Consider the following 16,257-nt stretch of genomic DNA (forward strand, 5'->3'; position numbering starts at 1 on the left):
CAAACTGCACTATGTGCAGTGTGCGTCCTTAATTTACAGAGGGCGGCAGGTTGTTGAATACTAGCACAGGGTCTTCTTTAATTTGGCACACCCTGCTCTGGAAGTGTGCACCAACTTTCTTTGGTGCTTCATCACAACATATCAACAGTTAAGTTCACCAGCACATCCCCTACTGTTCATTCCCCCCAATAGCCAAAAGTTGTGGCCGAATATCGGTGGAAGTGCCATAGGCAGTGAATGGAGCAGAAAGGCATATTCTCAGCCTGTCCCTCCTTTTATCCAGGAGGATCTGCATTCATTCTCGTAATCAGTGGACCACCATTGATCATCTTGTGATCTCCTATCTTGTTCTGAGAAACTCTCTTTAATACATGGGCTAAAAAAGGCTAAAAAGAGGTTAAAGTGTATTTCTATTCTGAGAAGGGAATACAAATAGTGTACCATCATCTAGGTATGGGAACTAAAGGGGAACTGAACCAATTGGAATCTTAGAAAATTTGAGCTAAATTGTCCTTATTCATAGCTCAAAACACATAACCTCCTTGAGTATACTAACCATTAGTATATTATATATAAAAAAAAACTTTGATGATTGAATGAGTTATACTGGACCCTTCACACTTCTCTATTACACGCTACTACAGGTCAGGACAAATTGATGTAATTTTTGCACAACTTGCTAAGTGACAGATGAACATTTATTAATTCATCATATTGACACTATGAGGAGGCAATTCTTAGGTCCTGTCCCTACAAATGTTTGCAGTTCATTAGCTGCCTGCAGTACACTCACTATGGAGTCAGCCCCTACATTGTAATGTTTCTTATTTGCAAAAGGTGTTTCTGAAATTCATACAATGTAATAGTAAAATGTTTGCTCTTCATCTACTTTGTTCCTCCAAATGGACCTCCAGTACAAAGAAGCACATTGGCTCACAATCTCTAAATTTACACCTAATCAAATATCAAGGACATGATTGGGTCATTTGGCTGAACTAAGTTTTTTGTTTGAAGTCTTTTAAGATAACTTCCCACACTTTCCATTGTGTCTGTGGCTGGTGCAGTAATGTCCTACAATGCTTTTAAAGGATATGCTATCAATATCCTATAAAAAGAACCATTATTCACTTCCACCAACCTCAATTATTTTCTGTCTTTGGTGCTATACCTATTAAAATATGCAAAGAGTTGGAATTTAAAGAAACGTATTAAAGGGTGTAATTCCATTTAAATCTAGACAGATTCAGGATATTTGAAACAGATTCCCTTTAAAAAAGACCAGTTGCTTTTCCATACTTGTCTATCTATGCACCATGAAGCCATCCAATAGTGCAGTGGAGGCAAACCTATGGCATGGGTTCCAGATGTGCCACAGAGCCCTCTCTGTGGGCTCCCGGGCTGTAGCACAGAGTTTGGCTGACAGGACTCCTATTGCAGTTCCAGGCAGCCAGGATGTGCCACCCTAGTTCTATTTTAAAGTGGCACATCCTGGGCTGCCTGGGACTGCAGGAGGAGCGAGCAGGCATAGAGAGCGCTGGATTATGATCTGAGCTCCTGTTTCAGGCCCTGCAATTGGTCCTGTTCAGGGAGACCCTGGGGGAAGCTAATCCAAATTTCTCATCCTTCTTTCAACTGTATTGATATCCTCAGGAAGCCAATATAATTGAAATATGTGGCATATCAGTTATCAATAAGTTACTACTGCCGTGTTGGTGTTTGCATTAAGTGGGTTTTTGTTGAAGTTTGGGCAGTCTCTAAATGGTTCAACATCGCTGTAATAGAGCGATCAGGAAGAATGTGACCCTCCATCCCTCTGTTAGATACATTTAGAGTACAGGCAGAAAAAAATTGTTGCCGTTATTGATCAATCATTTTGCTAGCCTTTTTTGGTGTAAAAAAGCTCCAAAAATTAGCATTTATGTTTTTGGAGACTTTTCCCTTGTAAAAAGTAGATTAAACTATTTTTGCCACTTCAACTTTTTGGCATAAACATAGGGCTACTGCTAGTGCAACATCATACAAAGCCCGATTCATGACTTTTTAAAAAGGTGTATAAAAAGTCTCATAGTCAATCCAGTCCCTTGCTGGTGTACGTGCTGGGACTATTTTGCCACTTTTTGAAATAAAAATCCCAGACAGCATAAGAACATTTTACTAAAGGCCCCAAGCAACTTTAATGAATCTGATGGGCAGCCGAACTCCAAAAACAGACATTGAACTGTTCAAAGGAACAGCCTAATGATAAATGACCCCCATTGTGTACTAGTCTAAAGTCTATGCAAAAACTACTGTTATTAAAGGGATATTATATAAAGCTGTGCTGCATTATTATGTGTCTGGAAAAATAAATCATTGGGAGATCAGACTGCTGTAACTGCATCTAGTGCCACCTTTGTTATTCTTGCCCGGGGCATCAGAAAATGTAGATGAAGGCCTCGGAGGTGAAGGAAACGGTTACCTGTTTTTACTCATGTGAAAATAACGGAAGACTTCAGCGCAAATAGTTTACAATATTTCAGCAAGGAATTTGCATATCAAACATCCCAATTTCATTTTTCTGCATATAAATTATGCAGAAGCAAATAAAGTTACCACATTTTTTATACTTGTTCCTAAGATTTATTTCTTATTATTTGCTGTATGAAGCAACATAAGTCAGGATGTTTTTACAGAATTTAAAGTTGTAGATAACACTTTGTTTTCAGCCTGGGGCTAATTAGAAATAAGAGGGAGCAATACCCTACATGTTCCGGGTCACACACAAAAAGATACATGATTATGTATGTATGAAAGTCATTATGCACCTACTAGTCACTGTACATAGAAAAGAATGAAGATGACCATTTGTCACTATGGGCACGCTTAAACCAGGGTATTAATGTACTGTATGTTATCAGGCCACTTAGTTATTATAATTTATAGGGGATGTCTCACAAAGGTTATTTTTTTTAAAAAAAGGCAGCACCTAGAAATGTTGGCTATGAATTTGCTCTGTAGTGGAAACTTATTAGCAGTTATCTAGGTAAATGTTTGGCCATTCCTCTGGATTACCATGACTATAAGGTTCATTATAGATGGGCAGAGATGGTAATTATACAAAAACCTCTTTTTAACATACTATGCATATATATATACTCTGAATCTGTCTTGGTCTTCATAGATAGACTGTTGTCCAGTATGGGGAGAAACTTCCTAATTGGATGCATGGACTGCCGCCTCCATCCATTAATGAGAACGGGTTCCCTGTTCTCCTAAGTGCTGTTGGACCCTCACCGATTAGGAGGTTATATCCTATCCTGTGGATTGGGGTTAACGTTCTAAGTTGGAACAACCCATTTAAAGTGTACCTACACTTAGATGCTGCCATCTGCAGTGCGGCACCTACATTCCTAAACTTTTCACTCTGAAAAGTATTAAAAGTATTCTTGTGATGTGCCAAGAGAAGTATATGGAGAGTGGAACCAAGTGATATCTTTAAGAATATGAAAAATATTTCAAAAGTTAACTGTATCAAAAGGCATTTTTTTGAATGACCAAGATCTCAGTTAAACTTAAAGGTTTCTCCAAAAAGTTCATATAATGGTTGATTAGGCCAAAAAGAGGCCAATTTCTCTATGAGTAGAGTGAACTTCAGGGTTGTCTTCAGAGGTGATGTGGCTTGAAAAGAAATACAAAAACAGGAACCAAGTCATAGGTCAATATGAACTATGAAGCTGGAGGATCCCTTCCATTTTTTTGAATATGGATATGCTATCTATGAATATGCTAAGTGACAACAAACCTAACCAGATACATTAACATCTCATTGTAAGAAGGTGCAAAAAAGGAATAAACAGATTAAATACAATACCAAAACCCCTGATTGCCGATACACAGGGGCGTAACTTGAGGGGATGCAAAGGGTGAGGTCGCAAGCGGGCCTAAGAGGCTTAGGGGCCCCATAATGTGTCATTTTCCTATGTGGGACTATACACCATACGTTATAGTTGGGGATCTGCCACAGATTGGGGCCCATCCGCTTCAAGTTACGCCACTGTTGATACAGTATAGTAGCTGTAACCTATATATGACTATATGTCATCTCTAGTCATTAGGGAATGTAAAATTAGATCAAGCCCATTAATTATTAAGCATCTTTATAACCTTTATGCATATATGTATCTGCTACAACAAAGTCACCCCCTTTACAATAAACTAGTAGCCGTGCTGTGTCCTTAAATGGCCTAATAAGCCGCACCACTGGAGGTTTCTCCTCAGATCATGCATAGAGTAAAAGATGCGTTTATAAGAAGGATAGTGTATAGGTATAATGGAACTGACCTTTATTATTATTTTGTAATGACCATCATACTAAATAAAAGGTCTCACACATGAATCCTGCACGTGCATTGAGATCTGGAATATGTGATGATACATGTAGGACTCAGCCTGAGCTATACATAGACGTAAATGAGGCATTAGTGAAGGTGACCTGATGTTATAGATTGTTATTTTCATATGGAATCTACCTGTTTTATATATACTTATAGTCATTCTAATAACACAAGAAGAATAATCCATATTAAACCATAATCCATAGGAAGCCATTCACTATGATGATGATGTAGAAGACACAACAAGTCCCAGCATGCCTAGAGCCTAGTAGTTTTACAGCAGTCTTTTGCCATTGGTTGGCTACTATTGCTCTCAACAGCACAAATTCATTGCTAAAATGCCTAAAGTATCTATAAAGTGCATAGAAAATCTGCATCACTTACTCTCCTTGAAGGATGAACTGCAAGCAATTTATCATAGGCTAGAAAATTAGACATCTCTGTAAGTCATTGCAAAGCACAATATATAAGAATACAGGCGGTCCCCTACTTAAGGACACCCGACTTACAGACAACCCATAGTTACAGACAGACCCCTCTGCCCACTGTGACCTCTGGTGAAGCTCTCTGGATGCTTTAAAATAGTCCCAGACTGCAATAATCAGCTTAAAATTGTCTGCAATGAAGCTTTATTGATAATTCTTGGTCCTATTACAGCAAAAAAATTTGAAACTCCAATTGTCACTGGGGCAAAAAAAAAAATTGTCGGGAACTACAATGATAAAATATACAGTTTCGACTTACATACAAATTCAACTTAAGAACAAACCTACAGTCCCTATCTTGTATGTAACCCGGGGACTGCCTGTACCTATAGCTAACATCAAAAAGAGGTATATAAAGAATACATCTAGCTACTATCAAGTCCAATGATACAGTATAAGAAAACCATACTTTAAATACAAATAGGAAAATTACTGTGTATGATGCATCAATATAAGAATATAATGAGAATATAACAAGTTACTACATTGTTATTACTAATAAGTGTGCCACTTTCTTTTAGCTGTGTTATTTCTATTCTGACACCCGCTGGCCATGGGATTAGTCCTGCATTCAGAAATCTAGCTATGGAAGCCTGTATATTGTACAGTTGCTATTCTAACATCATTATATGTTAATTTTACACATTATTTTTTGAAAGTTATAGATCAAAGATTGAGGCGCTTTACACACACTGTAAAATACATTCAAAATAAATATTTCATAAATGTGGTAACCTTACTGCAGTGACTGTTAACTCCTCGCCTACTATAGGACTATCCACTAGTAAGGCACTGACCTGGGGACCAAAATTCAGCTCATCAATGACAAAAAGAGTATATACAATATATACAATTACAAACATTTCTTTACCAGAAGGTTCTAAACTTGTCGGCGGGATCTCTGAAGATTCTAGATATGTGGTTAGAGAAGATATGGAAGGTTGTGTGCCTCCTACAGAAAGCTGCTCGTCCCCTGCTGCTTATTTCTGCTCAGCTGTGGCCCAGTATAGTCTTACAAAGGAAAATTGCACTTCACATAGAAGAGGGTTTGACAGGGCAGCAATGGTTACAATACAGCAGCTGAGCATCTGTGTGGCAGGATCCATCCTGCAAAGGGAGGTATCAGGTTTCTGGTCCCACAGCATCATTATTTGCCCTAGAGATCTGATGAGACAGATGGACCATCACCCATCCATCTGTCCTTCACCGCACGAACACATACTCACCCCCCACCCCTCTACTACCTCTGTCCTCCCAGTTGTAAGGAATTAAACAAAGAGGTTACGCTGACAGCTGATACTCACATTGCTGCATAAGCCTGGTGTCCATGTTGTGTCTTTAAGGATGCCAAGAAAAAGAATGGACTAGTAACAAATTAGGGAATATAGATACACTGTGATGCAAAGGGGGTGGAAAATGAAATTGTAGGGGTAGGGAAGATGCCACCCACACAATCTTGCAGCCCACTGCAAAGAGAGCCCTGGGCTCTTCTGACGTCACAGGAGATTCATGAATGGAGAGGGATGAGCTGCTTTAGGATTCAGCACGGAGCACGCAGTGACGTCCACAATGACCTGAGCTGGAAGGGGGAGCAAAAAGCAGCCAATGCTGAACTCTGCACATGTAGCCAGCCCTCCCTGGGAAATCGACAAATAAGCGGAGGCTACCAATCACAGGCACTCATATGCCTGCAAGTGCTGAAGGTGCAGCCATCCGAGACCCCGAAATCCGAAATGCATATCTATGTATAAAAATGTTTTTTTTATTATATATATACATACACATTATAAAAATCTATCTCAACTCATATGTATATATATTTGTACATTGGGGATCTGATGGAGGTAGTCATGGCAATGGAGATCAGGCAGTTTGATCAAAATGTGTGCTAAGAACCCTAAATTTAAAGCATAGTAAATACTTTCGGACACGTGTATCTAAATCAAGCATGATAAACCAGGTGATCTTGCTCATAGATCCAGGCACTGTGGCTTTGGTAATCTTCTTATATTTGTTATTCGCTCCTTCTAAAATCAACGGTTTATGCTGCCGCAAATGCCACCAGTCTGTCCCACAGTTTATGGGCCTGTCCACTTGTCCAGGCACTATGGAGAGAGGTACAGGGTATGTGTCGCAGAGTTTGGGACTTTGAGATACCTTTAGACTTGAGGACAAACTTATATCACTGGAGGAGCAAAAGGAAGACTCTACACTGATGATCCCATACATTTGACAGGTGTTTCATGTTATATGTTTAGTGACCAAACAAAATATTGTAAGATTATAGCTTCAACTGGCTTTCCCTCCAATAAATTATTGACCAGATGAAAGATCTTCTGTATTTAGAACATATTGCGACAGAGAAGATCTAAAGAAGGGTAATAAAGCAGTAACTATAGCGGTAGCAGTCATAGAAGCTGCTATGAGGCTGACAGTGACAGGGGGCCCCTGCATCCAACCTGACACACTAAAGAATGGAGGATGTGCACCATTGTATACATGTTATGCTGCACATTGTACAGCATAATATGTATATAATATTGCATATCTTTCACAGCATACAGAATGTATCGGCAGCTCAGATAAGAAATGTTGTGGAAGAGAGTGGATTAATAGTCTATCTAGATAGGAAAAAGCTTGCCTATGTCTTCCGGAGGCCAATGAAACCTATGATCAAGTTTTAAATGTTCTTTCCTAGAACCTCTGTACTTGATATCAATCATGGAAAATTGCTCTCATGCCCTTTTCTCTTTATTTTCATTTCTGTATTGTATTTTTTGTTACTTAGGGTCCACATACCCCTTTGTGTATATACTTTGTTGTATTTGTTAATTACTGCAATGAAAATGAATAAAAAAAGATTCTAAAACCAAATTAAAGTTTAAGTTATCCCAACTTTAGATTTCTGTAAATTAAAAGAGTATTTCAGGTTATGTATATCTATCCAGCCCCCGTCGCATCCGACTGTGGCCTTCGGCAGTCAAGCAGGGACCTCCGTTCATCCGTACAGGAAGCTCCTGCCCGTCACTGTGTACTAACTGATGCTTCCGCAAACGGCCGCTCGAGCAATATTACTGCAGGTGGAGCGATGTGGCCGGAAAGCAACCCTGGCGCACATCGCTCTTTGAACCTGGATGCGCAACCATGTGATGATGTCGAAAGAAGACATGGTAGCCACTGCCAGAGGTGAATACAGGATTTAATAATAATTATTTTACACAGCAATAAAGAGATGGTGGCAGCCGGAAGCCCTAATATATGAGAAAATTGATTATGGGGGCAGCATTGAAAATAATTAATTATGAGGGGCAGAATATGAAATAATTAATGGTAGAGGTGCAGCATATGAAATAATTCATGGTGGGGTGGCATATGAAATAATTAATGGTGGGGCAAAGCATAGTAAATAATTCATGGTGGGGGGCAGCATAGGAAATAATTAATGGTGGAGGGGCAGCATAGGAAATAATTAATTATGAGGGGTTCTAGTATATGTAATAATTAATTGGCGCAATTAATTAATGCATTGGGCCAATATAAAAAATAGTTCACAAGGGGGTGCAGTATATTAAATAATTAATTGAGGGGGGCCCAATGTATTACGGATGCGGTCACATGTACCGCTGTTTATTTTTAAACTTTAGTCCAGCCCTCCAACGGTCTGAGAGGGATAGTGAACGGCCCACTATGTAAAAAGTTTGGAGACCCCTGACCTAATGTATGTATACTTATGTATGAAAAATTCCTCATCAATAGAAACATTTGCTTCTTGTTAGTAAACATTCCACATTAATAAAAAGTATGATGCTAATCCAACTACATACTCATTTTCATGTAATGTATTTCTGCGGGAGCAATCTAACAATATTTGCTAGGGGCTCCTTATGACAGTAGGAGTGCACTTCCTTTGGACAGAATAAATGCATTAGTGGGCTGAGGGGACTATCCTATACAATGAGACTAAGTGAAATTGAATTCACTAAACCTCTTTAGGCGGAAAAAGGGTTAGGAAATTCACCACTCAGTTGTACTTAACTGTCCGAGGAATGACCATCAGCATGGAGAGTAAAATGAGACTATTTCTTAAAATCCTTTATGCACCAATAGCTTTCCTGTGCACTTGTCATCATAGATTAATACAGAAATATAAACTATGGAGGTGGAATAAAACATATGTATAGATAATCATATATAATTCATGAGCCGATTGTAGTACATTAATTTGTAATACCACCTTCAAAGTTCCATCATATGCTTCACTGTATCGGACCGTATTTATGTTCTCCAAGAACCAATGTTCCAATCAAAATTACAGATATTATGAGGTAGAGAATGATAGACGTCTACATTTGCTGTAGTCTAGCTATGTCCATATGGGAGGTTGTATGGAAACACTGTAGACTTGATGGAAAGTGTCAGGAATTTCTACAGCCCTAACATTTCATACATCTCTAGAAAACTATTCAGATATATTCAACAATGATACTTATTTTATGGAAGTCTATGTAGATATGCTGTAGAATATAGGTCCAGATTAGAGATGAGCGAACATACTTGTCCGAGCTTGATGCTCGTTCGAGCATTAGCGTACTCGAAACTGCTCGTTGCTCAGACGAATGCTTCGCCCGCTCGAGAAAATGGCAGCTCCCGCCGTTTTGCTTTTTGGCGGCCAGAAACAGAGCCAATCACAAGCCAGGAGACTCTGCACTCCACCCAGCATGACGTGGTACCCTTACACGTCGATAGCAGTGGTTGGCTGGCCAGATCAGGTGACCCTGGAATAGACTAGCCCCTGCCTGCGCTGCTCGGATCATTCTGTGTCTGGATGCCGCTAGGGAGAGAGCTGCTGCTGGTCAGGGAAAGCGTTAGGCTGTTCAATTAGAATAGTGTTAGGCAGGAGTGATTCTACAAGAACCCAACAGCCCTTCTTAGGGCTACAATAACGTTATACTTTTTTTTTTTTTTATTTGCAGCTACTACCATATTGTGAGGGATTTGCAGGGGGACTTGCTACCGTTGTGTTTAGCTCTTAGTGACACACATATCCACCTCAAACACCATAGTGGGAAAATTTATTAGGGGTTTGATTTCAATTAGGCACAGTCTGCCATTTACTTTTTATTTTACGTTTATTTTTTCATAACTCAGCGTCATCTCATCTGGCATAGCAGTGTGCTTTCATACTTGGCTAGAAAATAGCCATAGGAGAATCCAAACGGCTTACTTAGGCCTACAATAGCGTTATATATATTTTATTTCTGGTTGATCTGCTGGTGGCTGTCCTTGCTGCAGTGCATCTACTACCATATTGTGAGGAATTTGTAGTGAGACTTGCGACCGTTGTGTTTAGCGCTTAGTGACACACATATCCATCGCAAAGACCGAAGTGGGAAAATTTATTAGGGGTTTGATTTCAATTAGGCACAGTCTGCCATTTACTTTTTATTTTACGTTTATTTTTTCGTAACTCAGCGTCATCTCATCTGGCATAGCAGTGTGCTTTCATACTTGGCTAGAAAATAGCCATAGGAGAATCCAAACGGCTTACTTAGGCCTACAATAGCGTTATATATATTTTATTTCTGGTTGATCTGCTGGTGGCTGTCCTTGCTGCAGTGCATCTACTACCATATTGTGAGGAATTTGTAGTGAGACTTGCGACCGTTGTGTTTAGCGCTTAGTGACACACATATCCATCGCAAAGACCGAAGTGGGAAAATTTATTAGGGGTTTGAATTCAATTAGGCACAGTCTGCCATTTACTTTTTATTTTACGTTTATTTTTTCGTAACTCAGCGTCATCTCATCTGGCATAGCAGTGTGCTTTCATACTTGGCTAGAAAATAGCCATAGCAATAGGATAGCAACACAAAAAAACACAAAAAAAAGTAAAAAAAATATTAAAGTTATAACTTTCATTTTCAAAATGTTTAACCCGAGGGCTAGGGGTAGAGGACGAGGGCGGGGACGTGGGCGTCCAACTACTGCAGGGGTCAGAGGCCGTGGTCCTGGGCGGGGTGAGACACCACCTGCTGATGAGGGAGCAGGGGAACGCCGCAGAGCTACACTTCCTAGGTTCATGTCTGAAGTTACTGGGACTCGTGGTAGAGCACTGTTGAGGCCAGAACAGTGCGAACAGGTGATGTCGTGGATTGCCGACAATGCTTCGAGCAATTTGTCCACCAGTCAGTCTTCCACGCACACCACCCATGTCACCGAAATCGGCACTCCTCCAGCTCCTGCACCTCAGCCTCCTCCCCCCCAGTCTGCCCCCTCCCAGGAAAATTTGGCATTTGAACCGGCATACTCTGAGGAACTGTTTTCTGGACCCTTCCCACAGTCACAAACCACTTGTCCGGTTGCTGCTGAGCAATTTTCCGATGCCCAGGTTTTCCACCAGTCGCAGTCTGTGGGTGATGATGACCTTCTTGACGTAGTGGAAGAAGTGTGTAAAGAGGTGTCCGACGATGAGGAGACACGGTTGTCAGACAGTGGTGAAGTTGTTGTCAGGGCAGGAAGTCCGAGGGGGGAGCAGACTGAGGGATCGGAGGATGATGAGGTGACAGACCCAAGCTGGGTTGAGAGGCCGGGTGAACACAGTGCTTCTGAGACGGAGGAGAGTCCTCGACCAGAACAGGTTGGAAGAGGCAGTGGTGGGGCCAGACGGAGAGGCAGGGCCAGAGCAGGTGCATCAGCGCCAAATGTGTCACGTAGTGAAGCTCCCGTGGCGAGGGCTCCCGCGGCGAGGGCTAGATTTTCAGAAGTCTGGAGGTTCTTTAAGGAAACACCGGATGACCGACGGACTGTGGTGTGCAACCTTTGCCAAACCAGGATCAGCAGGGGTTCCACCACTACTAGCTTAACTACCACCAGTATGCGCAGGCATATGAATGCTAAACACCCCACTCAGTGGCACCAAGCCCGTTCACCTCCGGCCGTGCACACCACTGCTCCTTCCCCTGTGTCAGCTGATAGTCAGCCCCCTGCCCAGGACCCTGGCACAAAAACCCCATCGTCGCCTCCACGATCCTCCACAGCATCCACCAGCGTTCAGCTTCTTCATACCCCAGACGCTGGAGCGGAAACGGAAATATAGTGCAACCCACCCGCACGCCCAAGCCCTTCATGTCCACATCTCCAGATTGCTTAGCCTGGAGATGCTGCCCTATAGGCTAGTAGAGACCGAGGCCTTTCGCAACCTCATGGTGGCGGCCGCCCCTCGGTATTCGGTCCCCAGCCGCCACTACTTTTCCCGATGTGCCGTCCCAGCCCTGCACCAGCACGTGTCAGACAACATCATCCGTGCCCTGACCAACGCCGTTTCTGACAAGGTCCACCTGACCACGGACACATGGACGAGTGCTGCCGGGCAGGGCCACTATATATCGCTGACGGCACATTGGGTTAACTTGGTGGAGGCTGGGACCAAGTCTGACCCTGCGGCTGGTCATATACTGCCGACGCCGAGGATTGCGGGGCCTACCTCGGTCCAGGTCTTTCAGGCATACTATGCCTCCTCCTCCTCCCACCCCTCCTCCACCTCCTCCTCCGAACTACCATCCGTGGGCATGGCGCCATCAGTCGCTAGCTCTAGGCACAGCAGCAGTGCCGTCGCTAAGCAACAGCAGGCGGTGCTCAAACTGCTGAGCCTAGGCGATAAAAGGCACACCGCCCAAGAACTATTACAGGGCATCATGGCGCAGACTGATCTGTGGCTGGCACCGCTGAACCTGAAGCCAGGCATAGTTGTGTGTGACAACGGCCGTAACCTGGTGGCGGCTCTGCAACTCGGCAGACTGACACATGTGCCATGCCTGGCCCATGTGTTAAATCTGATAGTTCAGCGTTTCCTCAAGACATACCCCAATCTGTCTGATTTGCTCACGAAGGTGCGCCGCATCTGTGTGCATTTCAGGAAGTCCAGCACAGATGCTGCCACTCTCAGGGCAGCGCAGCGCCGCCTCCAACTGCCCGCTCACCGACTGTTGTGCGACGTGCCCACGAGGTGGAATTCAACATTAACCATGTTATCCAGAGTTTACCAGCAGCGCAGAGCGATTGTAGACTGCCAGATGTCAACTTCCACCAGAACTGGTAGTCAGGTCAGTCAGCTTCCTCAAGTCTACAATGAGGAGTGGACGTGGATGTCTGATATCTGTCAGGTGCTGAGTAACTTTGAGGAGTCAACACAGATGGTCAGTGGCGATGCCGCCATCATCAGCCTCACCATCCCGCTGCTTGGCCTGTTGAAAAACTCTCTGATCAGCATGAAGTCGGAAGCTTTGCGCTCGTCACAAGAGACGGGGGAAGAAGATTCAAGAGGGGAGCATTGCTCAGACCTTCACTGTTCAGCGTGTATGGGCAGAAGAAGAGGAGTTGGAGGAGTTGGAGGAGGAGGAGATGGACAGTCAGGCCAGTGAGGGGAGTGAATTCTTGAGAGTTGGGACTCTGGCGCATATGGCAGATTTCATGCTAGGCTGCCTATCCCGTGACCCTCGCGTTCAAAGAATTTATTCCAGCACCGATTACTCGGTATTCACTCTCCTGGACCCACGGTACAAGCAAAATCTTTCCACTCTCATCCCTGGAGAGGAAAGGAGTGTGAGAATGCATGAATACCAGCAGGCCCTGGTGCACAAGCTGAAACAGTATTTCCCTTCTGACAGCGCTAGCGGCAGAGTGCGTAGTTCTGCGGGACAAGTAGCGAGGGAGAGTAGGCGAGCTGGCAGCTTGTCCAGCACTGGCAAGGGTACGCTTTACAAGGCTTTTGCCAGCTTTATGTCACCCCAGCAAGACACTGTCACCTGTCCCCAGTCTCGGCAGAGTAGGGCTGATCTTTACAGAAAGATGGTGAGGGAGTACGTAGCTGACCATACCATCGTCCTAAATGATCACACAGCTCCCTACAACTACTGGGTTTCAAAGCTGGACATGTGGCACGAACTGGCGTTGTACGCCTTGGAGGTTCTTGCCTGCCCTGCCGCTAGCGTCTTGTCCGAGCGGGTTGTCATTGCAGCTGGTGGCATCATCACCGATAAGCGTACACGCCTGTCGACTGACAGCGCTGACAGGCTGACGCTTATTAAGATGAATAAAGCCTGAATTTCTCATAATTTCCAATCTCCTCCAGGTGAAGGAAGCTCAACCTGAATAATTTATGCACTCCTCCTCCTCATTTTCCTCCTTCTCCTCCTCTTTGTACACTAAAGCAGAGGAAACTGGCTATTTTTTGACAGGGCCCACTGGCTCTAGCTATAGTACTTTATGCATTTAATTTTTCTGGAGGGCCACCTACCCGGTCCTCTGTTTTAAACAATTTTTGGGACTGCCACATACAGGCACTCAATCTATTCAATTTTTCTGGTGGGCCACCTACCTGCTCCTCTGGTTTCAAAACTTTTTTGGACTGCCACATACAGGCACTCAATCTATTTAATTTTTCTGGAGGGCCACCTACCTGCTCCTCTGGTTTGAAAACTTTTTTGGACTGCCACATACAGGCACTCAATCTATTTAATTTTTCTGGAGGGCCACCTACCTGCTCCTCTGGTTTGAAAACTTTTTTGGACTGCCACATACAGGCACTCAATCTATTTCATTTTTCTGGAGGGCCACCTACCTGCTCCTCTGGTTTGAAAACTTTTTTGGACTGCCACATACAGGCACTCAATCTATTTCATTTTTCTGGAGGGCCACCTACCTGCTCCTCTGGTTTGAAAACTTTTTTGGACTGCCACATACAGGCACTCAATCTATTTCATTTTTCTGGAGGGCCACCTACCTGCTCCTCTGGTTTGAAAACTTTTTTGGACTGCCACATACAGGCACTCAATCTATTTCATTTTTCTGGAGGGCCACCTACCTGCTCCTCTGGTTTGAAAACTTTTTTGGACTGCCACATACAGGCACTATCCAAATTAAATTGTCTCCATAGCAGCCTCCACACGTTGTCTCCATTGCTACCTCCAAAAGTCGTCCATATAGCTGCCTCCATACATCGTCCCCTTATCAAACGAGGTGTGTCAGGCAGAAATTTGGGTTGTTTTCATGGATTCCACATCAAAGTTGTTAACTTTGTCGCCACCCTGCTGTGTTATCCACAAAATATACTGGCAAACTTTTATCATTTACCGATATTATTTCAGGGCTTCTTGCGCATCTGTTGATTACACTGCTGTGTAATCCACAAAATATGCTGCCAAACTTTTACCATTTATGGATATTATTTCAGCGCTTCTTGCGCATCTGTTTACATTCCCCTCACCCGCCATATCCCAAACTTATAAGAACGCTACTACACTTAACTTGGTGGAGGCTGGGACCGAGTCTGACCCTGGGGCTGGTCATATACTGCCGACGCCGAGGATTGCGGGGCCTACCTCGGTCCAGGTCTCAAAGGCCTACTATACCTCCGACTCCTCCCACCCCTCCTCCACCTCCTCCTCCTCCGAATTACCATATACTGGCAAACTTTTATCATTTACCAATATTATTTCAGCGCTTCTTGCGCATCTGTTTACATTCCCCTCACCCGCCATATCCTAAACTTATAAGAACGCTACTACACTTGATCTTATACAAAAGGTTCTTAGAAGTGCTGTTTGGGGAGTAGCCTAGAGACAGGGGCTTGGATTGGCGAAAGCTCGCCTGGCAGCGGAGCGCCAGCTCCATCTCAAGATCCAACTAACATAGTTTTAACTGCAGCACCTTTAATCTACTACTAGTTCACTGCCTCCATACATCGTCCCCTTATCAAACGAGCTGTGTCAGGCAGAATTTTCAGGTGTTTCACCAGATACATAGTGGAACGCGGCCCATCTGTCGCCGCCATGCTGGAGACCTGAAGTTGCAATCATAGCAGCGCAGTATGGATGCCCCATACTGTCGCTCTTAATCATGGAACCATTTCCGTAAAAACAATTAAAAATAGAACCACTATGCTATTCCATTATTCCTAGGTGAAATATTCAAACGACCCGGCCTGCTTTGAAAATTATAATTTTTTCAAAGTAAACGCTTCTGGCCCCCAGGCCCATTTTGGGTGGGGAGGAGCCGAGAGACAGGGGCTTGGACAGGCGAAAGCTCGCCTGGCGGTGGACCGCCAGCTCCATACCAAGATTAGGCAGCCTCAGAGGCATCCATGCATGCTGCCCCTGCTGTTTCCTGTCCATTTTGCCTCCACGATCCTCCACAGCGTCCACCAATGTCTCATTTCAACTCTCTATACCCCAGACGCTGGAGCACAAGAGCATATGCAGCACATCATCCCCTTATCAAACGAGCTGTGTCAGGCAGAATTTTCAGGTGTTTCACCAGATACATAGTGGAACTCGGCCCATCTGTCGCTGCCATGCTGGAGACCTGAAGTTGCAATCATAGCAGCGCAATATGAATGCCCC

General features: G+C 43.6%; 1 protein-coding gene across 3 annotated transcripts in view; it reads right to left on the reverse strand.

Moving 5' to 3' along the window:
- MAP3K13 (mitogen-activated protein kinase kinase kinase 13) overlaps positions 1–16,257 on the reverse strand; it is a 75,167-nt gene that overhangs the window by 42,463 nt on the left and 16,447 nt on the right. The window contains exon 1 of one of the 3 annotated variants that reach the window (XM_072121247.1): positions 6,163–6,415. The exons of 1 other annotated variant lie outside the window; for it this stretch is intronic. The gene's annotated coding sequence lies outside the window, so the exon portion shown is untranslated. Of the gene's footprint in view, positions 1–5,729; positions 5,906–6,162; positions 6,416–16,257 lie in introns of those variants that run through there. One more of the 3 variants, XM_072121249.1, reaches the window with a different exon arrangement.

This window comes from Engystomops pustulosus, chromosome 8 (assembly GCF_040894005.1).
Source record: "Engystomops pustulosus chromosome 8, aEngPut4.maternal, whole genome shotgun sequence".
Lineage (NCBI taxonomy): Eukaryota > Metazoa > Chordata > Amphibia > Anura > Leptodactylidae > Engystomops > Engystomops pustulosus.